The sequence below is a fragment of the Canis lupus genome, chromosome 3 (genome assembly GCF_011100685.1).
Source record: "Canis lupus familiaris isolate Mischka breed German Shepherd chromosome 3, alternate assembly UU_Cfam_GSD_1.0, whole genome shotgun sequence".
Lineage (NCBI taxonomy): Eukaryota > Metazoa > Chordata > Mammalia > Carnivora > Canidae > Canis > Canis lupus.
In genome coordinates this window covers 53,970,264-53,996,278 of record NC_049224.1, presented here as the reverse complement: position 1 = coordinate 53,996,278, position 26,015 = coordinate 53,970,264, and the positions used below count along the sequence as shown (strand labels likewise).

The following is a 26,015-nucleotide window of genomic DNA, read 5'->3' as shown; positions in this document are numbered from 1 at the left end:
GGAGTCATACAATAATTGTCCTTTTGTTCCTGGCTGAATTTATTTACTGTACTTCTTCAGGGCTCACACTGTTACATGTGTCAGAATTTTACTCCTTTTCAAGACTGAATCATACTCTATTGCCTGAATACAACACATATGTTTATACATTCATCTGCCAATGGACTCCCGGTTTGTTTCCACCTTTTGGTGATTGTCATTGATGTTGCTGTTGAGCGCTGGTGTACAAATGCCATTCTCCACGTAACAACCAAAAGCGCTTTCTAAAAACCCATTCAACTTCCCTCCTGAAAACCTACTATGGTTAATTAAGTAAGCAACAATGACATACCATTAAACACCCTACAGAACAGCTAAAATGAAAAGGATTGGCAGTTTCTGTGTTGGCAAGGATGCAGACAATGGGACATCTACACAGTGTTAGTATATATACACTATATATACTATATATATAAAACAATATAACCACTTAGGAAACATGACTGTTTCTACCAAAGTGAAATACACACCCCTGTGGTCCACAAATCCCATTCCTAGATACTGTTTACCGAAGAAAAAGTAATACATGCAATCACAAGAGATTTATACAAAAATGTCCATAGCAGCTTCATTTATAATAGCCAAAGGGGAAAAACTCAAGTGTCCATCAGTAGATGAATGGATAAATAAGTTGTGGCATGCTCATACAATAGCGTACTGGTGTTAAAGAATAATTTTTAAAATCAAGTATAATCATGACTCTCATAAAGATATAAACACATGTCAAAGGTTTTATTTAACTCTTTAATGAGATCCGAAAAGATATTACAACTGATTTAAAGGATAATTCAAAGTACTGCACATATATACTGTAGTTCAATGAGAAATAATGAAATACCTTGCAAAACTGGCAGAACTAATGAAATCAACAATAATTCAATGCATTCCACTGGACATAGCTTGCATTTCTATAGACAAGAATCATTTTTTGAAAAACCTTGCAGAGTTCTTTATATTGAAGACAATGAAAGGTGTAGAGCCCACATAGAATCAGCTCTCCCTGAGGATGTGCTAGACAACACCTTATTTTTCATTGGACAAAAAAAGTACTATTGGGGGGCCATTTCAAAGTTTTCACGAATTTTCTCTACATTCTGCAGTAATAAAAGAGAATGAGTTACTGGTACACACAATATAAATGAAGCTCACAGATATTATGTTGATCCAAAAAAGGCAGATGTGGAGGAGTATACACTGTGTGATACCAGATTACCTCTCAGGACACAGAGAGATGGGAAGCTCCCAAGGGAACCGTACCAGGTGCTGGAAATGGTATACACCTTGATTTAGGTGGTGGAGATACATATATATGTACATAAATGTAAAGTCGTTGGGTTTCCTTAAAATTAGTGAACAAGGCTCTCCCTATCCTACTTGCCATTTACCAGATCCAACAATTGCCATTTACCTTTCCGGTGAAGTCCAAACTGAGATCTGGTCTCTGTTTCCTCTCAAGTGTTATCTCTGTCCGTTGCTCATTTTCCTGACATTTCCTCTAAGGTACCTTACTGTGGTCTTTCCCATTTCCTGGCCTTTGCCTCCAAATCTTACCTCCTATTTATCTCTCAGAGTCTCACCTAACACTGCGAGTGTGTGTGTGTGTGTGTGTCCCTCCTGGGTGCTCCTAAAACCTCGACCAGTGTTCCTATAACTCTTGTCATCCATGTACAAGTGTCAGCACGGATCCTACTTATCATTCTGGATGGTACCCTTTGAGTCTAAGTGTTAAGAGCTTTCTCTTTTGGTAGATTTTTAATACCTTGTACTTTGTCTCTATCCCGCTTCCTAGGTAGCCATTTTGGTATTAAAAACCTGCTTTTGGGTGGCTCAGTGGTGGCTCAGTGGTGGAGCATCTGCCTTCAGCTCAAGTCGTGATCCTGGAGTTCTGGGATGGAGTCCCCCGTCGGGCTCCCTGCAGGAAGCCTGCTTCTCCCTCTGCCTGTGTCTCTGCCTCTTTCTGGGTCTCTCATGAATAAATAAAATCTTTTTAAAAAAAATTTAAAACCTGCTTTTGCCTTTTCCCAATGTGTTTTGTTTGACTGCAGCATGTTATTTTTGTAGCATTTTAAAATCAGCAGATTTCACACATAAACACATTTTCAACTTTTCTTAGAGAAAGGAAAGAAGGGAGAAAGGGAGGGAGGAAGGGAAAAGAGATGGGGGGGAGAAGGAAGGGAAGGAAAAAAAAATCTGGCATCACAGAGCCCAGAGTCCGGCGTAGCTTCTCCCTCGGGTCCTGCACACGTCCTCGAGCCCTCTGAGTTTGCGACCCTTACCCGTCGATGACAATTTTCAGTCGCTCCCGCTCGGGAGCTGGGGGGCGGGGGGAAGCCAGCGTTGCAAGGAGGTAGAGGGGACAATCCGCCAAACTCTCCGCCTGGCCTGTCGAATTGCCTCACGCTCCTCTCAAACTCCGGGGTTTTTCACTCCCGTCACAGCCGGGTTTCCTGATCCCCTTACTCAAAACCTCCACCGATACCAAAATACACATGGAAAACAAACATCGCGAGAGTGCCGGAAGCCCGGGGGCGGGGCGTCGCCATCACGTGACCTGTTTTCCGCGTTCTGATTGGGCATTGGCAAGATCCGGCCCCGGCAGCCCCCGGGGGCGGGGACAGGTGCCACGCGACGACGCCACTGGTCGGCTTCCCCAGGAAGCAGCCAATCGGGATCGGCCGGCTTCCGGCGCGCAGTGAGCTGGCGCGCGGCGCGGAGGCTGCGGAGGCGGCGCGGGGAGTTTGGACCGAGGTTTTGCCAGCTGTGAGCCAGCGTGAAAGGTGAGTGCAGCGCGCTCAGACCTACGGGCCTAGGGGCCCGAGCCCTAGCCCGGCCCATCCCCGCTCCCGGCGACCCGGCTCCGGGGCTGGAGAGGGAGGCTCGTCGGTTCCCCCGTTGCCCGCCACCCCCCGCGCGGCGAGGCCCGCAGAGCTCTCCGTAGCGGCTAGCAGCCCAGGGGGGAGAGCAGAGAAGCACGCGTATTCGCGGACCCGCGAGCAGAGGCCCGGGCGTGGGCCAGGGTCGCCCTGGGCGTCGAGGGAAGAGCCGGTCTAGCCCCCGTCTTGTTGTTCGCGTACTCCGGTGCCCACTTGCCGGGGTGCCCGGCACAGAGCGGTCACTGGTGATCCTAGCCCAGACCCCCGGCGCTGCCCATCTCCCCCGGAACGTCAAAACGCTCTACTCGTCCCGGACCCTTCCACGGTCACGTGCCGGGCTGCTGTTGTTTTGGGTGCACTGCGTGCCTCGTGCTTGGGACCCGTTGTCTTACAAATGCAGCTCCGCCCTACCTCCGCACTGGGGAGTGGTTAAGGACGCCGAGTGCATCCCCTTGCGGGGGGGGGGAGGGGAGTCGGATCCCAGCTCTTCCACGCAACAGCTCAGTGCCTGTCCCACTCGTCACTTAAACTCAGTGCTTTCCTTTCCTTCTGTCATATGGGGAGAATTATTTCTTCTACACCCTGGAGGTTTTGTTGGGATTAAATGGCTTATTATATACAATAAATGCTTCAAAGAGTACTTGGTACATAGTTAGGGTTCTGTTATCACCAGCATCCAGAGAAGTAGGTGAAATTGTCCTGATTTTTGACTAGAAGAATCTGAAGCATCAAGAGGCTGTCCCTTTGTTGAGCTGCCTAACTCCAAGGCATCTTCCACGACACCAGGCTTTCTCCCATACGTCCCACCTGCTCTCAGGTTACTCAGCACTTTAGACATTTAATGGCCTGACAGCTCCTGGTGCCACCAGTGTAGATAAAAATTTTTTTTTTTTTTTTTAATTTATGATAGTCACAGAGAGAGAGAGGCAGAGACACAGGCAGAGTGAGAAGCAGGCTCCATGCACCGGGAGCCCGATGTGGGACTCGATCCCGGGTCCCCAGGATCTCGCCCTGGGCCAAAGGCAGGCGCCAAACCGCTGCGCCACCCAGGGATCCCCACCAGTGTAGATAATAGATAAGTAGCATTTGTGTCCCTGTCAAGGTTAACGGGCAGTAATGGCAGAGAGCATGGTAAAGGTCAGCAATTGGGAAGGAAGAGAGGCAGAAGTATTGCGTTTGGGGAATATAAATAGAGCTAAATTGAACCAGGAGGCCTGGGTGGCTCAGTGGTTGAGTGTCTGCCTTTGGCTCAGGTCATGATCCCAGGGTCCTGGGATTGAGTCCCACATCGAGCTCCCCACAAGGAGCCTGCTTCTCCCTCTGCCTAAGTCTCTGCCTCTCTCTGCGTTTCTCATTAATAAATTAATAATAATAATAGTAATAATAAAAAAAAAGAATGAAATTGAACCAACATTTTGTTACCAAAGCTGCTTTTGGAGAGTAGCTTATGGTCTAGGAGGAGGGAATGAAATTTCTGGGTCTTCAGTTCTTTTCAGTGCCAGTCACCATGATAGCCACCATATACATTCTATTTCTAATCCACTAACTGGGAGAAGTAGCTACTGCCTTCATTTTACTGATAAGGAAACCCAGAGTTTAAAAACTGGGCAAAGCCCATGGTGTTAGATATGCAGTGAAAGAACAATGTACAGAGAAATCGTAGGCATCCACTTTGAGATAGTATTATCTATGAGGGTAGAGGGAAGAGGAGAAAAGAGGAGTGAGTGGGATTTCAAATATATCTGAAACATTTTATGCCTTTGAAAGAGAGTAGGAGAGAATTTGAGTTCTTAAATTTAGTTGCTGGGTACATGGGTATCATTTTTTTTATGTTTGAAATATTTAAAATTAAAAGAAATACATGATATATAAAAATAAATATATTTTAATACTAATTTTAAATATTCCAACATATATTCTCAAATACGTTTTATTTTATTTTATTTTATTTTTAAGATTTATTTATTTATTTATTCAGAGAGAGTGAGAAAGGCAGAGACACAGGCAGAGGGAGAAACAGGCTCCATGCAGGAAGCCTGATGTGGGACTCGATCCCGGATCTCCAGGATCACACCCCGGGCTGCAGGCAGTGCTAAAACACTGGGCCATCGGGGCTGCCCTCAAATACATTTTAATACTAATTTTAACTAAATATATATTCTGATATATAATGTGTGTGTGTGTATATTATATTTCTTTTAAGGAAAGAAAGGATAGAACAAAGAGGCCCAAGATAATTGCAAAGTACTCTTGGGAACTAAATTCTAAAAGCCCTAGTGGTTCTCCATTGCCTGTAGCATGTCTTTAAGCAGGCTCCTTCTCTAGCCACCTCCTCTTCTACCTCAGACTTGGCACAAATACTGCATAGACACCCTTCACACCTCCACCCTGTCTGGAAGCTTTCACCTATCCTTCAAGATTCAATTCAGTGTTCTTTGGAAAGCTCTGTGATTTTCCTGAGTTTTTACTTCATCAGGGAAGCTGTAGACTGGCCCCCACTTGCCCCCCCCTTTTTTCCATTTTGTTTTTTAAATTGTAGTTGACACAATGTTACATTTGTTTCAGGTGTACAGCATAGTGATTTGACAACTCTAGATTTCATGCTGTGATTACTGCAAGTGTAGCTACCACCTTTCACCACCTAAGGCTATTACAGCATCATTGATGATATTCCCTGTGAGGTAGCTTTGATCCCTGTGACTTCTTCATTTCCTAACTAGAAGCCTGGACCTCCCACTTCCCTTCACCCATTTTGCCCATCCCCCGACCCCTCCTCTCTGGCAACCATTAGTTTGTTCTCTGTATTTATGGGTCTGATCATGTGGGAAGTCCTAGACTTTCATGAAGAGACTTTTTTTGTGGGACTTACTTCCTTGGGTGGTAATTATTTGTTGACATGTCTGTTTCCTGCCAGCCTAGAAGCTTGTTGAGGGGAGTAATTATGTCTTGCCTGTCTCTGTACTCCAGTGCCCAGCATGGTGCGTGGCACCAAGTAAAAAATACATGTTGAAGTCACCTTGTGGAAGGTCTTGGGGTTATGACGTAAGGACTTTATTCTCTAGAATTGCAAGGACCTGGAGCACCTGGGTGGCTCAGTGGTTAAGTGTCTGCCTTCAGTTCGGGCATGATCCTGGGGTCCTGGGATCAAGTCCCACATTGGGCTCCCTGCAGGGAGCCTGCTTCTCCCTCTGCCTGTGTCTCTGCCTCTCTCTGTGTCTCTCATGAATAAATAAATAAAATCTGTAAAAAAAAAAAAAAAATTGCAAGGACCTATTGCATTTACTTTGTTTAAAAATTCCTGTATCGGGATCCCTGGGTGGCGCAGCAGTTTAGCGCCTGCCTTTGGCCCAGGGCGTGATCCTGGAGACCCGGGATCGAATCCCACATCAGGCTCCCGGTGCATGGAGCCTGCTTCTCCCTCTGCCTATGTCTCTGCCTCTCTCTCTCACTGTGTGCCTATCATAAATAAAATAAAATAAAATAAAATAAAATAAAATAAAATAAAATAAAATAATTTTTTTAAATAAAATAAAATAAAAATTCCTGTATCTTAATGAAACACACACAATATCAAGGAAAAAATATTGCAGACACAATCCTGTCCTTCAACCACATCAGCTATTTTCCTTTGTCATGAGTCCTTTCCAAATTTTAGCTATACAGATTTCTTAGCTGTAAGCATAATGTACTAATAATTTAGTCTTTTGTTTTTCCAATATTAAATCATTCCATGTAGCTACTCTTCATGGTTGTCATTTATCTTATAAATTATCACAGTATTGCACTCTCCTTGGCTTAATAGGTATGCAGTGTTGCTTAATGCTGTTAATTATTAGAAAAGAATGTTTTTTCGTAAGTTTATTTAGTGTCTGTATTTTGGTGAACTGTGTGTTTACAGTCTGATCATTCGTTCATGGGAAATTGGGTGTTCTTTGTATGTTTTTAATATTTATTTGTTTTTGGTAACTTTTTCTCAGAAATTTTGTTTTAAAAGTTTATTTATTTTAGAAAGAGTCAGAGAGAGCCACGTGCATGTGGGGAGGGGGCAGAGGAAGAGGGGGAGGAAGGGAAAATTCAAAGCAGACACTGAGCTGAGTGCAGAGTATGATTCGGATTTGATTGCAGGACCCTGACATCATGACCTGACCTGAAACCAAGAGTCAGATGCTTAACCTACTGAGCCACCCCATGTCCTCTCAAAGAATTTTTTGAGAAAGAAGATACATAGTATCTTAGGAAGTACTTAGTGTATATATATACAATTTAAAGAATAATTATTTTAAAATTACAAAGGTTAGGGATCCCTGGGTGGCGCAGCGGTTTGGCGCCTGCCTTTGGCCCAGGGCGCGATCCTGGAGACCCCGGGTCGAATCCCACGTGGGGCTCCCGGTGCATCGAGCCTGCTTCTCCCTCTGCCTGTGTCTCTGCCTCTCTCTCTCTCTCTCTCTCTGTGACTATCCTAAATAAATAAATAAAATATTAAAAAATAAATAAATAAAATAAAATAAAATAAAATTACAAAGTTTAAAAAATTATAGCTTAATTATACATTAAAACTAAATAAACTATGTTTATTAAACATAAAGATGACTGTAAAATGATAATTACACATAACCATTAAACAAATCAAGACATAGGATATTACTGGTGCCCCAGGAGTGTGCTTTCCCTCATCATAACCTCCTCCCCACACTAGAGAGAACTGTTGTGATTTTTGTGATAATTTTCTTACCTTCATCATTTACCTTATACATGCATCCATAAATAATGTAGTTCAGTTTTACCTGTTTTTGAGAGTTTATGTATTTCTACTTTGTCTTGTTTGGTTCAACATTATGTTTGTGAGAGTCTTCCATACTGTGGATATAGGTTTTTTTTTTAATTTTTGAAATAATTTTTAATAAAAATTCATATGATTGCTGTAGAATATTCCTTTGTGTGATTGTGCCACAGTTTATCCATCGTGTTTTTTTGGTTTTGGTTTATTTTTATCCATCCTGCTTTTTGATGGCATTTGCATTGTTTTCAGGTTTTGGCTATTGATGTTTGTGGTGAATGTTCTTGTATGTGTTCATTAGTTTGTATATGTGATTAAGAGAAATCCTGGGTCAGAGTATGTTTCCTTTTTACCTTCCTATATCAGGTCAAATTGTTTTCAAAAGTTGTTGCGCTCCCTTCTACTAGCCTGTGAGAATTCCATTGCCCCACCTTCTTGCTAAGATTTGATACTGTGTTGTAATTTTTTCCCATTTAGTAGACATACGTATAGTATTTTCTTGTGGTTTTAACTCCCTAGATTATTAGTCAAGTTGAGTGCCTTGTGTTTCTGGACTGTTTCCTTATTTTTAAGTGTCCAAGTTTTTTTGTCTTTCTTTGCAGCTGTCTTGCCTTTATCTCATTATTTTGTAGGAATTGTTTATACATTCCATACACTACTTATTTGTCAGTTACATGTATTGCAAATATTCTTTGTGGCTTTTAAACATAGACTTAGTATATTTTAGTCAACCATTTTTAAGCATCTTTTATTGTGAAATATCATAGAGGAAAGTGCAAAAAACATCTACATAAGCTGTGCAGGAATGAATTCACATAGTAAGCCTGAAACTTACCTTTAGAAAGACCTGCTTACAAGATTGCTTCTTGGCTGATGAGTGGGAACTTGGCTTTTAAAGCCTTTCCTAAGCCAATATGGTTGTTTTGCCTACCTGAGATACTAACACCAGCTTTCATTCTGAGAGTCTCAATTTTTGGTGGGCAGAGGAACGGTTCCTGTGTGACCAGCCCCCAGGAAAAACCCTAGATTTTGAGTCTCTGACAGGTTTCCTGGGGCAGAAATGGTGCACACACCTTGCTGCATCTTCCCTGAGAGAGCGAGAGTGCTCCTTGGGAGGTAGAGAACAGTCATACAGCCCCGATGGGTCTCTCTTGCTGATCTCGCTGTGTGTCCTTGCACATCCAGCTGTGTGTTCCTGCTCTTTGTAGCTGTAATAGATTTTAGCTGTAAATAAGACTACATGCTGAGTCTGCAGGTTGTTTCAGTGAATCACCGACAGTGAGGGGGTAGTCTCTGGTAACCCCAAAATAGCTTAATAACATATTTGTCAAAAATACCCCTGTACCTAGGTCTCAGGTAAGAAATAGCATGTAGCTAACACCGTCAGAGGCCCCTGTGTCTACCCCATCTCATCCTCTACCCCAAAGATAACCATTATCCTGACTTTTGTGCCGCCATTACCTTGCTTTTCTTTATATTCTGTTGTCTCAAAAGTCTTGGCACTGTTAAAAGCTATTTGACACGTAAAAGTTCTTAAATTAAAATGTAATTCAATTATCTTTCTTTTTTGTTAGTGCTTTTTGTATCTTAACTGAGAAATCTCTTAGAAGTTATTCTATATTATTCTCCAGAAACTTTATTTTTTTAAAGATTTTATTTATTTGAGAGAGTAGTAGAAGAGAGGAAGAGGGAGAGGGAGAAAGATTCTGGGCTGAGCATGGAGCCAGAGGCAGGGCTCTGTCTCAGGACTCTGAGATCATGACCCGATCTGAAACCAAGACTCAGGTGCTTAGTGACCCAGGAATCCCATGATCTATTTTCTTAAGTGTACATTTACATTCATAAAAACAGTTCATCTGTTAAGTTGCAAGGAAGATTAGTAATTTCCATAAAGTAGAAGTGTTACAAACAGTCCTTATCACTATATAACAAAACTAGAAATTTAAAATGAAATTTTAAAAAAGCAAAAAGACCCTTTCATGTGGAAAATTAAACCCTCAATTGGGGCAGCCTGGGTGGCTCAGTGGTCAGCCCAGCACGGGATCCCCGAGACCCAGGATCGAGTCCCACATTGGGCTCCCTGTGTGGAGCTTGCTTCTCCCTCTGCCTGTGTCTCTGCCTCTCTCTCTCTGTCTCTCATGAAAAAATAAATAAAATCTTAAAAAAAAAATCTCAATTTAAAAGACAAAGTAAAACGAAAGCACAAAAGAATAAAAAATAATAAAGATTGAAATAGGTTAATGAGATGAAGAACAGAGAAACATCTGATTGAGAAATAATAATCTTAGTTTTTTTTTTTTAAGATTTATTTATTCATGAGAGACACAAACTGAGAGAGGCAGAGACATAGGCAGAGGGAGAAACAGGCTCCTCATAGGGAGCTTGATGCAAAACTCGATCCCAGATCCCAGGATCACGACCTGAGCAACTTTGGGAGAAATCACAAATACAAAATAACAAATGACAAGTGGAAAAAAAATGTTTTAATAATATTAATTTGCATACTTCTGTGTTAAATGAATTTGAAAATTCAAATGAAATGAAAAAACAATTTAAGAAAATACAGTTTACCAAAATTGACGCCAGCAAAGATGGGAGTTAAATAACTCAATTTTCATAGAATGAGGTTATGAAAGAACTGTCCCATTGGAAACAAAACACTAGATCTAAATGGTTTCACAGAGAAATTCTATTGAAAATTTTAGGAGTCCACATAATCCCAGTGTTAAAATTCATTGTTTCAGAGCATAGGAAATGAAGGAAAACTTCCAAATTCTTTTTTTCTTAGTTACTTTGTATTCTTACAATTGTTGGTTTAGTCATCTGCCTTTAGCTGTTGAAGGGCTAAAGTGAAATAAAATTTCCCCAAAACTTTTCAGTCTTCTAGAGGTCTTTGGGTTTTGTTTTGTTTTCTTTTTTTTTTAAAGCAGATTTATTGATCTACAATAAACTGCATATAATTAGGGTGTTTTTTTTTTGTTTTTTTTTTGTTTTTTTGAGAGAGTGCATGTGCATGCAAGTAGGGGTGGAGGGGGGTGGGAGCAGAGGGAGAGGCTAAGAATCCCAAGCCAACTTCATGCTGAGTGCAGAGTCAAATGCGGGGCACAATCCCCCCATGACCTGAGCCAGAATCAAGACTCAGTTGCTCAGCCAACTGAGCCATCCCAGATAACCCTGTAAAGTGTACAATTTGATCAGTTTGATAGGAGATATCATCACTACAGTCAGGTTTGTCAACATATTCATCTCCCCCAAAAGTTTTCTTATGTCTCTTTAAAAATGCCTCCCTTCTGCTCCCCGTCCCCTACTCCAGAATGAAGAACCCCTATGGTTTGGGGCATAGGAGTGACTCAGTGGTTAGGCATCTGCCTTTGGCTTGGGTCATGATCCCAGGGTCCTGGGATCAAGCCCTGCATCTCCCTGCCCAGTAGGAAGTTTGCCTCTCCCTCTCCCTCTTCAGCTCTCTTTTGCTTCTCAAATAAATAAATAAAATCTTAAAAAAAAAAAAAAAACCTCCTATAGTTCCTTAAAACAAACAACTCAGTTAAAAGTAGACAAAGGATTTGTTTTTGTTTTTTTAATTTTTTAAATTTTTATTTATTTATTTATGATAGTCACAGAGAGAGAGAGAGGCAGAGACACAAGCAGAGGGAGAAGCAGGCTCCATGCACCGGGAGCCGGACATGGGATTCGATCCCAGGTCTCCAGGATCGCACCCTGGGCCAAAGGCAGGCTCCAAACCGCTGCGCCACCCAGGGATCCCCTAGACAAAGGATTTGAATGGACATTTTGTCAAAGAAGATACACAGATGATCAAAAAGCACACGAAAAGATGCTCAGCATCACTAATTTATTAGAAAAATGCAAATCAAAGACACAAGATATCATTTCACACTCACTAGGATGGTTACCATTAAAAAAACCTAGATGATAACAAGTATTGGTGAGGATGTGGAGAAATTGTGCCCTGTTGCTGGGAATGTAGAATGGTGCAGCTACTGTGAACTATAGTATGACTATTCCACAAAAATTAAAAATAATAGAATTAGGAACATCTGGGTAGCTCAGCGGTTGAACCCCTGCCTTTGGCCCAGGGCGTGATCCTGGAGTCCTGGAATCTAGTCCCACATCGGGCTCCCTGCATGGAGCCTGTTTCTTTCTCTGCCTATGTCTCTGCCTCTCTCTGTGTCTCTCATGAATAAATAAAATCTTTTTGAAAATAATAGAATTAGCATAGGATCCAGGAATTCCACTTCTGGGTATAGACCCAAAAGAATTGAAAGCAGAGTTTCAGAGACATTTGTACACAAATGTTCACAGCAACATTATTCACAATAGCCAAAAAGTGGAAACAACCCAAATGTCCATGGACAGAAGAATGGATAAACAAAATGTGTTAGAGCCATACAATGAAATATCATTAAACTTTAAAAAGGAAGGAAATTCTGACACATGCTGCAGTGTGAATAAACCTTGAAGACAATATGCCAAGTGAAACAAGCCAGTCACAAAAAGACAATACTGTATGGTCCTCCGAAGTAGTTAAATTCATAGAAGCAGAAAGAATGGTAATTGTTAGGGGCCGGGGAAGGGAAAAGTTACTGTTTAACAGGTATGGAGTTTCAGTTTTGCAAGATGAAAAAGTTCTGGCAATTGGTTGTGTGACAGTGTGAATATACTTATTCCACAGAAGTGTATGCTTAAAAATGATTAAGATGGTAAATTTTATATTACATGTATTTTAGCACAATTAAAAATAAAAAAGGATTCAGGAGCCAGCTTGAAGGAGCTCCACTAATCAAATATGAAACTACTTGAGCGTGAAAATAGTGACAGTAATGGATTACAACCCACCAAATACATTAAGAATCCTGACTGATAAAAAGCAAATAGGGGAGAAAGGAAAGTTCTTTACAGTAGCATGTCAGCTGCTGAACGATGATGCCAATACAAAGAATGATGGATGGGGTTATGAAAACCATCATTACACAATCCTACTGTTTACAGTCATACCATTATTTCTTCAGGCGTGAATCATCAATGGATACTACAACAGTTACTTTTTCCAATTATTGATTTGTGGCATAATTATATTGGGTTGGAAAACATGTTGTGATTTCAGTCCATTGTAATTACTGAGACTTGCCTTATGGCCTAGTACACGGTCAGCTTCTGTAAGCATCTCTTCTTGAAAAGAATGCACATTTTATAAGTTGTAAAGGTTGTGTTATTCAAATCTTCAGGGTCGTTACTGTTTAGTTACTTGTTCTTGCAATTACTGAGAGGTCATTTTAAGTCTATAATTATAGTCTTTTTCTGTTTGTTATAGTTCTATCAGTTTGGTTCATGTATTTTACAGTTATTTTATGGGCCATACAGATTTAAAGTTGTTATATCTTTCTGGTGAATTAAATTCTTTATCATTATACAGTGACCCTCTTTATCTCTAGTAAGGCTTTCTGTCTTAAAATCGATTTTGTCTGATATTAATGTAGCAGTCTCAGCTTTCTTCTGGGGAGTTTTTACCTATTTTTTCATCTTACATTCAGTTTTCTACACATCTCCTGTTTTAGACATGTCTCTAACAAATAACAAATATAATAGATTTCATTTTTAAGTTCAGATAATCTTTTTAGCCAAAGTAATTTGTCAGTTTATATTTATTATAACTAACAAATATTTGGATTTAAATCTACTACTAACTTATCTCTTAATTTGTATTATATTTTTCTTTTATTTTTTTTTATAGCTTTTTTATTTTTTAAGTTTCAGAGGTAGAATTTAGTGATTCATCAGTTTCAAATAGTGCCCAGTGTTCATTACATCATGTACCCTCCTTAATGTCCATCACCTCCACCTACCTCTCCTCCAGCAACCCTCAGTTTATTCCCTAGAGTTCGGTGTCTCTTGGTTTGCCTCCCACTCAATTTTCATCTTAATTTTTCCTTGCTTTCCCCTATGTTCATGTTTTGTTTCTTTTTTTTTTTTTAAGATTTTATTTTATTTATTCATAGAGACAGAGAGAGAGAGAGGCAGAGACACAGGCAGAGGGAGAAGCAGGCACCACACAGAGAGCCTGACGTGGGACTTGATCCCGGGTCTCCAGGATCACGCCCTGGGCTGCAGACGGTGATAAACCGCTGCACCACCGGGGCTGCCCTGTTTTGTTTCTTAAATTATACATATGAATGAAATCATATGGTATTTGTCTTTCTCTGACTGACTTATTTTGCTTAGCGTAGTACCCTCTAGTTCCATCTGTGTCATTGCAAATGGCAAAATTTCATTCTTTTTGATGGCTGAGTAATATTCCTATGTACACACACACAGCACATCTTTATCCATTCATCTGCCAGTGAACATCTGGGCTTTTTCCATAGTCTGACTATTGTGGACATTGCTGCTATAAACATTGGGGTGCAGGTGTTCTTTTGAATCACTCTGTATACCTAGTAGTGTAATTCCTGGGTCATAGGCTAGCTCTATTTTTAACTTTTTGAGGAACCTCCATATTGTTTTCCAGAGTGGCTGCATCAGTTTGCATTTTCACCAACAGTGTAAGACGGTTTCCCTTTCTCCACATCCTCACCAGATCTGTTGTTTCCTAAGTTCTTAATTTTTATAGCTTTTTAAAAAAGATTTATATTTATTTGAGAGAGAGTGCATGTGAGCAGGGAGAGAGGCAGAGGAAGAGAATCTCAAGCACACTCCCTGTGATCACCAGACCAGCCCTACAGAAAGTTTTAAAAGGGTCCTTGAAGTGAAGAGAGCCCAAAAGTTACATAGACCAGAAAGGGACAGAGACAATATACAAAAACAGTGACTTTACATGTAATATAATGACACTAAATTAATATATTTCAATAGTTATTTTGAATGTAAATGGGCTTAATGCCCCAATCAAAGGACACAGGGTATCAGATTGGATTAAAAAAACAAAAGGCAAGATCATAGATATGCTATCTGCAAGAGACTCATTTTAGACCCAAAGACACCTCCAGACTTCAAGTGAGAGGGTGGAAAACCACTTATAATGCTAATAGACATCAAAAGATAGCTGAGGTAGCAATTCTTATATCAGACAAATTAGATTTTAAACCAAAGACTGTAATAAGAGATGAGGAAGGACACTATGTCATTATTAAAGGGTCTCTCCAACGAGAAGATCTAACAGTTGTAAATATTTATGCCTCTAACATGGGAGCAGCCAATTAATAACAAAATTTAAAGAAAGGGATCCCTGGGTGGTGCAGCGGTTTGGCGCCTGCCTTTGGCCCAGGGCGCGATCCTGGAGACCCGGAATCGAATCCCACGTCCGGCTCCCGGTGCATGGAGCCTGCTTCTCCCTCTGCCTGTGTCTCTGCCTCTCTCTCTCTCTCTCTCTCTCTCTCTGTGACTATCATAAATAAAATAAAAATTAAAAAAAAAACAATAAAACAAAATTTAAAGAAACACATTGATAATAATACAATAATAGTAGTGGACTTTAACACCCCATTCACTGCAGCGAACCTATCATCTAAGCAGAAGATCAACAATGAAACAAGAGCTTTGATAACACACTGGACCAGATGGACTTCACAGATATAGTCAGAACATTCCATCCTAAAGCACCAAAATACACATTCTTCTCGAGTGCACATGGAACATTCTCCAGGATAGATCACATACTGGGTTACAAATCAGGTCTCAACCGGTACCAAAAGATTGTGATCATTCCCTACATATTTTCAAACCAATGCTTTGAAACTGGAACTCAATTACAAGAGGAAATTTGGAAAGAACTCAAATAAATGTAGACTAAAGAGCATCCTACTAAAGAATGAATGGGTCAACCAGAAAATTAAAGAAGAATTAAGAATATTCATGGAAACAAATGAAAATGAAAGCACAGCTGTTCAAAACCTTTGGGATGCACCAAAGGTGGTCTTAAGAGGGAAGTTTATAGCAATATGAGCCTTTCTAAAGTAACAAGAAGGGTCTCAAATACACAAGCTAACCTTACACCTAACAGAGCTGGAGAAAGAACAGCAAGTAAAGCCTAACCCAGCAGGAGAAGAGAAATAATAAAGATTAGAGCAGAAATAAATGAAATAGAAACCAAAAGAACAGTAGGGCAGATCAATGCCATGAGAAGCTAGTTCTTTGAAAGTATTAATAAGATTGATAAACCCCTGGCCAGACTTATCGAAAAGCAAAGAAAAAGGACCTGGATAAATAAAATCATGAATGAAAGATCACAACCAACATTGAAGAAATACAAACAATTATAAGAACGTATTATGAGCAATTATATGCCAAAAATTAGGGAATCTGGAAGAAATGGATGCATTCCTGGAGACATATAAACTACCAAAACTGAAACAGGAAGAAATAGAAAACCTGAGCAGACCCATAACCAGTAAGGAAATTGAAGCAGTCATCGAAAATCTCCCAATAAATGAGTCCAGGGCCAGATGGCTCCCCAAGGGAATTCTACCAAACGTTTAAAGAAGAATTAACATCTATTCTTCTGAAGCTGTTTCAAAAAATAGAAATGTAAGGAAAACTTCCAAACTCGTTCTATGAGGCCAACATTACCTTGATCCCAAAACCAAAGACCCCACCACAAAGGAGAATTACAGACCAATATCCCAGATGAGCATGGATGCAAAATTCTCACCAAGATACTAGTCAGTAGGATCCAACAGTACATTAAAAGGATTATTTGCCATGACCCAGGGGGATTTATTCCTGGGTGGTTCAACATCTGCAAATCAATCAATGTGATACACTACATTAATAAAGGAAGGGATAAGAACCATATGATCCTCTAGTTGATGCAGAAAAAATATTTCAAAAGTACAGCATCCTTTCTTGATTAAAACTTTCAATGTAGGGATAGAGGGAACATACCTCAATATCATAGAGCCATCTATAAAAAAGCCCACAGCAAGAATAGTAATCTCAATGGGGAAAAACTGAGAGCTTTTCCCCTAAGGTCAGGAACATGGCAGAGATGTCCACTATCACCACTGTTATTCAACATAGTACTAGAAGTCCTAGGCTCAGCAGTCAGACAACAAGAAAAAATAAAAGGCATCCGAATCAGCAAAGAAGTCAAGCTCTCCCTCTTTGCAGATGACATGATATTCTGTATGGAAAACCCAGAAGACTTGACCCCAAAATTCCTAGAACTCATACAGGAATTCAGCAAAGTGGCAGGATATAAAATCAATGCACAGAAATCAGTTGCACTTTTGTATACTAAAAATGAGACAGAAGAAAGAGAAATGAAGAAATCAATCCCATTTACAGTTGCACACAAAATCATAAGATACCTAGGAATAAAACTAACAAAGAGGCAAAGGATCTGTGCTCAGAAAACTATAGAACAGTTATGGAAGAAATTGAAGACACAAATGGAAAAACGTTCAATGCTTATAGATTAGGAGAATAAATATTGTTAAAATGTTTAGGCTACCTAGAGCAATCTACACATTCAGTGCAATCCCTATCAAAATACCATCACCTTATTTCACAAAGTTAGAACAAATAATCCTAAAATTTGTAAGGAACCAGAAAAGACCCCTAATAGCCAGAGGAATGTTGAAAAAGAAAACCAAACACAATTCTGGACTTCAAGCTCTATTATGAAGCTGTAGTCATCAAGACAGTGTGGTACTGGCACAAAAACAAACACATAGATCAATGGAACAGAATAGAGAATCCAGAAATGGACCCTCAGCTATATGGTCAACTAATCTTCGACAAAACAGGAAAAAATATCCCATGGAAAAAAGTCTCTTCAACAAATGGTGTTGGGGAAATTGGACAGCCATATGCAAAAGAATGAAACTGGATCATTTCCTCACACCATACACAAAAATAGACTCAAAATAGATGAAAGACCTAAATGTGAGACAGGAATCCATCAAAATCCTAGAGGAGAATATAGACAGCAACTTTCGTGACCTTGGCCACAGCAACTTCTTACTAGACACATCTCCAAAGGCAAGGGAAACAAAGGCAAAGGCAAAAATGAACTATTGGTATTTCATTAAGATAAAAAGATTTTACACAGCAAAGGAAACAGTCGACAAAACCAAAAGACAACAGAGTGGGAAAAGATATTTGCAAATGACATATCAGATAAAGGGCTAGTATCCAAAATCTATAAAGAACTTATCAAACTCAACACCCAGAGAACTAATAATCCTATCAAGAAATGGGCAGAAGTCATTAACAGACATTTCTCCAAAGAAGACCTACAAATGGCCAACAGACACATGAAAAAATGCCCAGCATTACTCAGCAGCAGCGAAATACAAATCAAAACCACAGTGAGATACACCTCACACAGCAGTCAGAATGGCTAAAATTAACAAGTCAGGAAACAACAGATATTGGCAAGGATGCAGAGAAAGGGGGACCCTCGTACACTATTGGAGGGAATGCAAGTTAGTGCAGCCACTCTGGAAAACAGTATGGAGGTTCCTCAAGAAGTTGAAAATAGAGCTGCCCTATTAGCCAGCAATTGCACTACTAGATATTTACCCCAAAGATACAAATGTAGTGATCCGAAGGGGCACCTGCACCCGATGTTTATAGCAGCAATGTCCACAATGGAATACTACTCAGCCATCACAAAGAATGAAATCTTACTGTTTGCAACGACATAGATGAAACTAGAGGGTATGATGCTCAGCGAAATAAGTCAGTCAGAGAAAGACAATTTTATATCACTCATGTGTGAAATTTAAGAAACAAAACAGAGGACTATAGGGGAAGAGAGGAAAAAATAAAACAAGATAAAACACAAGACTTAATCATAAGAAAGAAACGGAGAGTAGCTGGAAGGGAAGAGGTGGAGGGTAGGGTAACTGGGGGTTGGACATGATGGAAGGCACGTAATGTAATGATCGCTGGATGTTATATAAGACTGATGAATCACCGAATTCTACCTCTGAAACCAATAATACAGTATATGTTAGTTAATTGAATTTAAAAAACCTCCTGTTGGCTATTTGATTTGGATTGCACTGAATAAATGGATTAATTTGGAGATAACCCTTATTTTTTTTTCTTTAAGATTTTATTTATTTATTCATGAGAGACACAGAGGCAGAGAGGCAGAGATACAGGCAGAGGGAAAAGCAGGCTCCATGCAGGGAGACCAATGTGGGACTCGATCCCAGGTCTCCAGGATCAGGCCCTGGGCTGAAGGCGGTACTAAACCGCTGAGCCACCCAAGCTGCCCAACCCTTATTTTTTAAATAGTGCTACTTCTACAAATGAGCAAAGGAAAAAGGAAATAAACCAAAAAACAGGCTCTTAAATATAGAGAATGGATGATTACTGGAGGGGAGGTAAGTGGGAAGATGGATGAAACAGGTGATGGGGATTTAAAAGTACACTTATCATGATGAGCACTGAGTAATATATAGAATTTTTGAATAACTGTATTGTACATCTAGAACTAATATTACATTGTATGTTAACTATACTGGAATTAAAATTAAACCTTCAGTTCTCCATATTAAAAAAATTACATAAAAATTTTAAAAATAAAATTAAAAATTTTATTTATTTGAGAGAGAGCAGGCATGAGTGGGGCAGGTGGGCAGAGGGAGAGAATCTCAAGCAGATTCCCTACGGAGCGCAGAGCCCCATGTGGGACTCGATCCCACCACCCTGAGATTATGACCTGAGCAAAAATCAAGAGTCAGGCACTTAACCAACTGAGCCACCTAGGAGCCTGTATAGCTTTCTTTTAGGTGAGTTTTTTTTTTTTTTTAATCATTTCATTTTCACCTTCTAGATTTTAAGTTATTCTATTTTTATTCTTCATTCTAGTGGTTACCCTAGAATGTGCAGCATGCATATTTGTCCTCTCAAAGTCTAAAACTAAACAACACCATACACCCCTTAAATCACAGAGGCCTTGGAGCACCTCACTTATGTGTCATTACTGTTGGGTATTTTAACTATTTTATTTTTCACCCTACAAGACATTATTATTATTGCTTTGTGCAGTCAAGGCTTGCATAGATTTAGTCATGTATTTACCACTTTCTTGACTTCCTTCAGTCCACCTATCATGTGAGAACTTCCATCTAGGCTTACTTTTCTACTGCCTTAAATACTTCCTTCAGAATCTCATTTAATGAGAGTCACTGGTGGCAAACTATTGGTTTTGGTGATCTGAAAATTTTTTATATTGCCTTGATTTCTTTCTTTTTTTCTTTTTTTTTAAGATTTTATTTTATTTTTTAATTTTTTTATTGGAGTTCAATTTGCCAACATATAGCATAACACCCAGTGCTCATCCCGTCAAGTGCCCCCCTCAGTGCCTGTCACTGAGTCACCCCAACCCCCCGCCCACTTCTCTTTCCACCACCCCTTGTTCATTTCCCAGAGTTAGGAGTCTCTCATGTTCTGTCACCCTCACTGATATTTTCACTCATTTTTTTCCTTTTCCCCTTTATTCCCTTTCACTATTTTTTATATTCCCCAAATGAATGAGACCATATAATCTTTGTCCTTCTCCGATTGACTTATTTCACTCAGCATAATAACCTCCAGTTCCATCCATATTGAAGCAAATGGTGAGTATTTGTCGTTTCTAATGGCTGAGTAATATTCCATTGTATACATAGACCACAGCTTCTTTATCCATTCATCCTTATATGGAGACCATGGCTCCTTCCACAGTTTGGCTATTGTGGACATTGCTGCTATAAACATCGGGGTGCAGGTGTTCCGGCGTTTCACTGCATCTGTATCTTTGGGGTAAAGCCCCAGCAGTGCAATTGCTGGGTTGTAGGGCAGTTCTATTTTTAACTCTTTGAGCCACACAGTTTTCCAGAGTGGCTGCTGCACCAGTTCACATTCCCACCAACAGTGCAAGAGGGTTCCCCTTTCTCCACATCCTCTCCAACATTTGTTGTTTCCTGTCTTGTTAATTTTTACCATTCTCATTGGTGTGAGGTGGTATGTCATTGTGGTTTTGATTTGTATTTCCCTGATGACAAGTGATGCGGAGCATTTTCTCATGTGCTTGTTGGCCACGTCTAAGTCTTCCTCTGTGAAATTTCTGTTCATGTCTTTCGCCCATTTCACGATTGGATTGTTTGTTTCTTTGCTGTTGAGTTTAATAAGTTCTTTATAGATCTTGGATACTAGCTCTTTATCTGATATGTCATTTGCAAATATCTTCTCCCATTCTGTAGGTTGTCCTTTAGTTTTGTTGACTGTTTCTTTTGCTGTGCAGAAGCTTTTTATCTTGATGAAGTCCCAATAATTCATTTTTGCTTTTGTTTCCCTTGCCTTCATAGATGTATCCTGCAAGAAGTTACTGTGGCCAAGTTCAAAAAGGGTGCTGCCTGTGTTCTCCTCTAGGATTTTGATGGATTCTTGTCTCACTTTAGATCTTTCATCCATTTTGAGTTTATCTTTGTGTATGGTGTAAGAGAATGGTCTAGTTTCATTCTTCTGCATGTGGCTGTCCAATTTTCCCAGCACCATTTATTTATTTATTCATGAGAGAGACAGAGAGAGAGGCAGAGACAGGCAGAGGGAGAAGCAGGCTCTCTGTGGGGAGCCCGATGCAGGACTCGATCCCAGGACCCTGGGATCATGCCCTGAGCTGAACTCAGATGCTCAACCACTGAGCCACCCAGGCGCTCTGCCTTGATTTCTTTCCTAACAACTTTGAGAGGTAATTCACATAGTGTAAAATTCACCCATTTCGAGAACAACTCAGTGGCTCTTACTATGTTCATAGACTTGTGCAGCCATTGTCATGACTGATTTCAAAACATTTTCCTCAACCCAAAGACAACCTCCACACCCTTCACCATCATCCCCCAATCTGATCACCACCTCACTCCCAGGCACTCACAAGCTACTTTGTTTATACAGCTTTGCTTATTCTGGACATTTCATATAAATAGAATCATATCATATCATATGTGGTTCTTATGACTGGTTTCTTTGCCTTAGTGTAATATTTCAAGGTTCTCATTATTGTAGCATGAAACAGTACTATATTCCTTTGTATGACCAAATATTTCCTCACAGGGATACCTATGTTTTATTTTTCCATTCATCAGTGGATGGACATTTGGGTTGTTTTGCTTTTTGGGTATTATGAATACTGCCTCTGTGAACATTCAGGTACAAGTATTTGTTTGAATCCATGTTTTCTGTTCTTTTGAGTATATATCTAGGAGTGAAATTGCTGGTTTCTCTGTGTTTAATCTTCTGAAATACTGCCAGACTTTTCCAACACAGCTGCACCATTTTATGCTCTCACAACAGTGTATGAGGGTTCCAATTTCTCTGCATCCTCAGCACTTATCCGTTGCTTTTGTTATAGTCAGTTTTAAAAGTAACAACTTTACTGAGATGTAATTCACAAATCACAAAATTCATCCTTTTAAAGTATATAATTCAAAAAAAAAAAAAAAAAAAAAAAAATAAAGTATATAATTCAATCTCAATTTTTGAAGGATAGTTTTGCTGGGAAAAGAGTTCTAGGTTATTTTCTGTCAGCACATGGAAAGTGATTTTCATTTTTGCTGAAGAGAAATCAATTTTCTGTTCAAATGTTGCACAATGATGTATTTTGGTATGGATTTCTTTTTATCTATCCTGCTCAGAATTTGTTTGGTTTCTTGAATCTGAAGATTCATGTCTTTGATTCTGGAGGAAACATCTGAGCTGTTATCTTTTTAAGTATAAATTCTGCCTCAGTTTCTCCTCTTTCTGGAACGAGATTTCTGTTAGAATCACTATATCTTCTGTGTCTTTTAACTTCTCTTATTTTCCACCTGTTTTCTTTATCTCTCTGTGTATGCATTTGTTATGTCAGAAACCATGAAGGATCTTAGATTTTGTCCTGTTTTTAAACTAGTAAGTTACCTTGTCATAGTTTTTTATACACATTTATATATGTACTGACAAGACCCAAGACCCCTGGATCAGAGATATAGACAATTTATTACAGCAAAAACACCCAGCAATATCTTATATCAGTTTCTTGTGCCCTGATTCCCACAGGGTGAGGCAATAAGGACTAGGTGATACCTGTACGTACATGCAGTTTAGTGCATCACAGAAAAGGAACTCCAAAACCCAGAGACTTTGAGCACTGAATTGCTGACACATATGCACATCCTTCCTTCCAGAGAGATTACTTGTTACCTTAGGATGTAGGCAGGTCTACCCTGGGGTGAGATGGGGAGGGTGTCTTAAGGTTTATTACCCTGAAATGTAAGGAAATATCTCAAGGGAGAGAAAGGAGAGGGCTTTGTCTTTACTACTGTGGGATGTCTCTCGGGAGGTCTGACTCCAGATCTCTCTGGAGGGACATGCTATCTCTAGCTGCCAAAGACTTAACATGTCCTTTGCTCAAAAGGCTTGGACCAGGTAAGAAGGTGAGAAATCCCTGGAGACGGATCTTGGACACTTTTTTCTGATTTTCCCTCCCATTTACTAATATCTCTTTAGTTGTGTGTAATGTATTGGTAAATCCATTCATTGAATTCTTAGTTTTGGTTATTGTATTTTTCATTTTTAGAAGTCCTTTTGGCAAGATCATACTGCAGTTATTTCCAAGCTTGTCTTTGATTTTTCTAAACATAAGTTTAGTTGCCTTACACTTTTATGCCTGTTCGACCATTTCTATTACTGCAAGGTCTCATTCCTGGTGCCTTGTTTCCTTGTGTGCTTGGCTATTTTTGTCTGTGTTTGCTATACATTGTCTTGAAAAATTATTTATGGAAATTATTTAAGCCCTAAGATATATATTTCTCCAGAGACATTTTTGCATTTGCTTCTGCCAGGTACTTTGGAGCTAGGATCACTTCAATCTAAATTAATGACTTGAAGTTTTAAGAAATTATTCAGGTGTACAAATTGATTTGAAAATATTCTTGGGGGATCCCTGGGTGGTGCAGCGGTTTGGAGCCTGCCTTTGGCCCAGGGCGCGATCCTGGAGACCCAGGATCAAATCCCACATCGGGCTCCCGGTGCATGGAGCCTGCTTCTCCCTCTGCCTGTGTCTCTGCCCCTCTCTCTCTCTCTCTCTCTCTCTCTGTGTGTGTGTGTGACTGTCATAAATAAATAAATAAATAAGAAAATATTCTTGGGCTTGTGATCTCAGGATCTTTCCCACATAGCCCCTCTCAATTGGTAACTTCTATTCACTTACAAACACCAGCAATAGAAGTGGGATTTAAGGGACTCCTGGGTGGCTCAGCGGTTGAGCACCTGCCCTTGGCTCAGGGCGTGATCCGCGGTCTCAGGATCAAGTCCCACACCGGGCTCCCTGCCTGGAGCCTGCTTCTCCCTCTGCCTATGTGTCTGCCTCTTTCTCTCTCTGTGTCTTTCATGAATAAAAAAAAAAAAAAAAAAGAAGTGGGATTTAATATTAGTTTACCTTTTCCCAAACGATAAGGCCGTTGGGGTTGCCGATTTTATAGGGGGACTTTCCCCCCTGGTTAGGCCTAACTTTCATTCTGTCTTTTCCCTCCAAGGCTATCAAAATTGATACCCAGATTCTCAGGATTTAGACATCTGTCTTAGGACAAAAGCAGTTTCAGTGCTCTCCTTAACTCTCTAGTTGTCCACTTTGATTTAGGTTTTGGCCTGTTAGGGGCACCTGAGTGGCTCAGCGAGCGGTTGAGCATCTGCCTTCAGCTCAGGACATGATCCTGGATCCAGGAATAGAGTCCCGCTTCGGGCTCCCCGCAAGGAGCCTGCTTCTTTTGTCTATGTTTCTGCCTCTCTCTGTGTGTCTCTCATGAAAAATAAAATCTTTAAAAGAAAGTTTTAATTTTTTTTTTTACTTCTAATCAGGGATTTGATGTATTTAATAATTATTTTTTTACTCAACAATAATCTAGAGTAACTATCAACAAATCTTTTCTAAAAAAAGCCAGATAGTAAACATTTTAGGCTTTGCAGACCAGATAGTCTCTGCCATAACTACGCAACTATGGTGTTAAAGCAGCTAGCTATAGGTAGTATGTGAACAAATAAGCATAGTTGTGTTTCAGGAAAACATTGCTTACAAAACCTGGCTGCAGGCCAGATTTGGCCTGTGTGTCTGTAGTTTGCCAGCTCCTGATCTAGAGTATATTGCTTACTGAACATCCCAGTAACACTTGTTAAATACTGATTATTTTCCCTATTTTGTTATGTTTTTCTCATCACACATTAAACATTACGTTTTAGAGACCAGGTTTTTCTTTTTTAAAGATGAGTACCATGCCTTTTAAATTACTGTCACATTTAACATAATTGTATTTCTAATGCTGGTTCCAGCCCCAATATTGTGCTTTTGACAAAAGAACTTTAGAAGCATTTTTGTTGAGTTTTGTAAAGTATTCTTGTGGTGTTTTAATTGGAATTTTGTTAAACTCTTGAATTAATTTATGAAAGACTGCTATCTTAATGACATTTAAAGCTTTCATTGAAGAATATGAAATATTTGTCTATTTTTCCAATTTTTCTTTATTTCTCCTAGTAATATTTGGTCATTTTCTTTATATCATGAAGATGTATATCTTTTGTTAGGTTAATTGGTAGTTTAATACTTTTCATTGCTATTGTTAACTGAATGCTTTTTAAAATTTGGATTTTCTAGTTAGTTATTACCACTACACACGAATACACTTGCCTTCTGTGGATTTATATTTATCTTTTATTTAACCACTTTGCTGAAGTTTTAATTATCTATTGTTATGACTGATTTTCTTTGGATTGTGTTGGTATATAATCATATTGTCTACATGTAATGATATTCTCATCTCTTCTAGTATTTTCCTTTTTGAATATTTTCACATTGGCAAATATGTGAAAATGTGAGAGTGAAAATAAGTGAACACCCTTGTTTTTTGGCCCTATTTTTAATGGATTCATCCCTACTGTAAAATATATTACAGTGAGTCTTGGTTTCAATTTCTTTTTTTTTTTTTTGTTTCAAATTCTAATTCTGTGTTTCAGTCTACCTATTAGAAATGATTTGAGTTTTATCAGCTGGCTTTTCAAAAATACATTGATAGTACATAGTATATTATTCTATATATATGAATGAAGTTCAAGAATAGGCAAAACTAATCACTGGTGATAGAGTCAAGTAGTGGTTACATCTAGGGTATATTAACTGGGAAAGAAAACAAGAAAGCATACTGAGGTGTTACCGATATTCTATATTATAATTGAATGTTATTTATTTAATTGAATATATAAGTAAAACTGTATTGAGAGGTACATTTAAGATCAATGCACTTTACTCCATGTATGTTTTACCCCAATAGAAATATATTTTTAGAATCTAT

At 39.4% G+C, this 26,015-nt stretch overlaps 1 protein-coding gene and 1 long non-coding RNA gene across 7 annotated transcripts in view; one reads left to right on the top strand and one right to left on the bottom strand.

The window, feature by feature from the left end:
- The window catches only part of LOC102156686, a 29,999-nt gene extending 27,441 nt beyond the window's left edge, over positions 1 to 2,558 (bottom strand). For all 4 annotated transcript variants that reach the window (XR_005357085.1, XR_005357084.1, XR_005357086.1 and 1 more), the window contains exon 1: positions 2,316 to 2,558. This is a non-coding gene — a long non-coding RNA (uncharacterized LOC102156686). The remainder of the gene's footprint in view (positions 1 to 2,315) is intronic.
- A 132-nt stretch (positions 2,559 to 2,690) lies between these two features.
- The window catches only part of BLM (BLM RecQ like helicase), a 98,689-nt gene continuing 75,364 nt past the window's right edge, over positions 2,691 to 26,015 (top strand). For all 3 annotated transcript variants that reach the window (XM_038532886.1, XM_038532887.1, XM_038532885.1), the window contains exon 1: positions 2,691 to 2,816. The gene's annotated coding sequence lies outside the window, so the exon portion shown is untranslated. The remainder of the gene's footprint in view (positions 2,817 to 26,015) is intronic.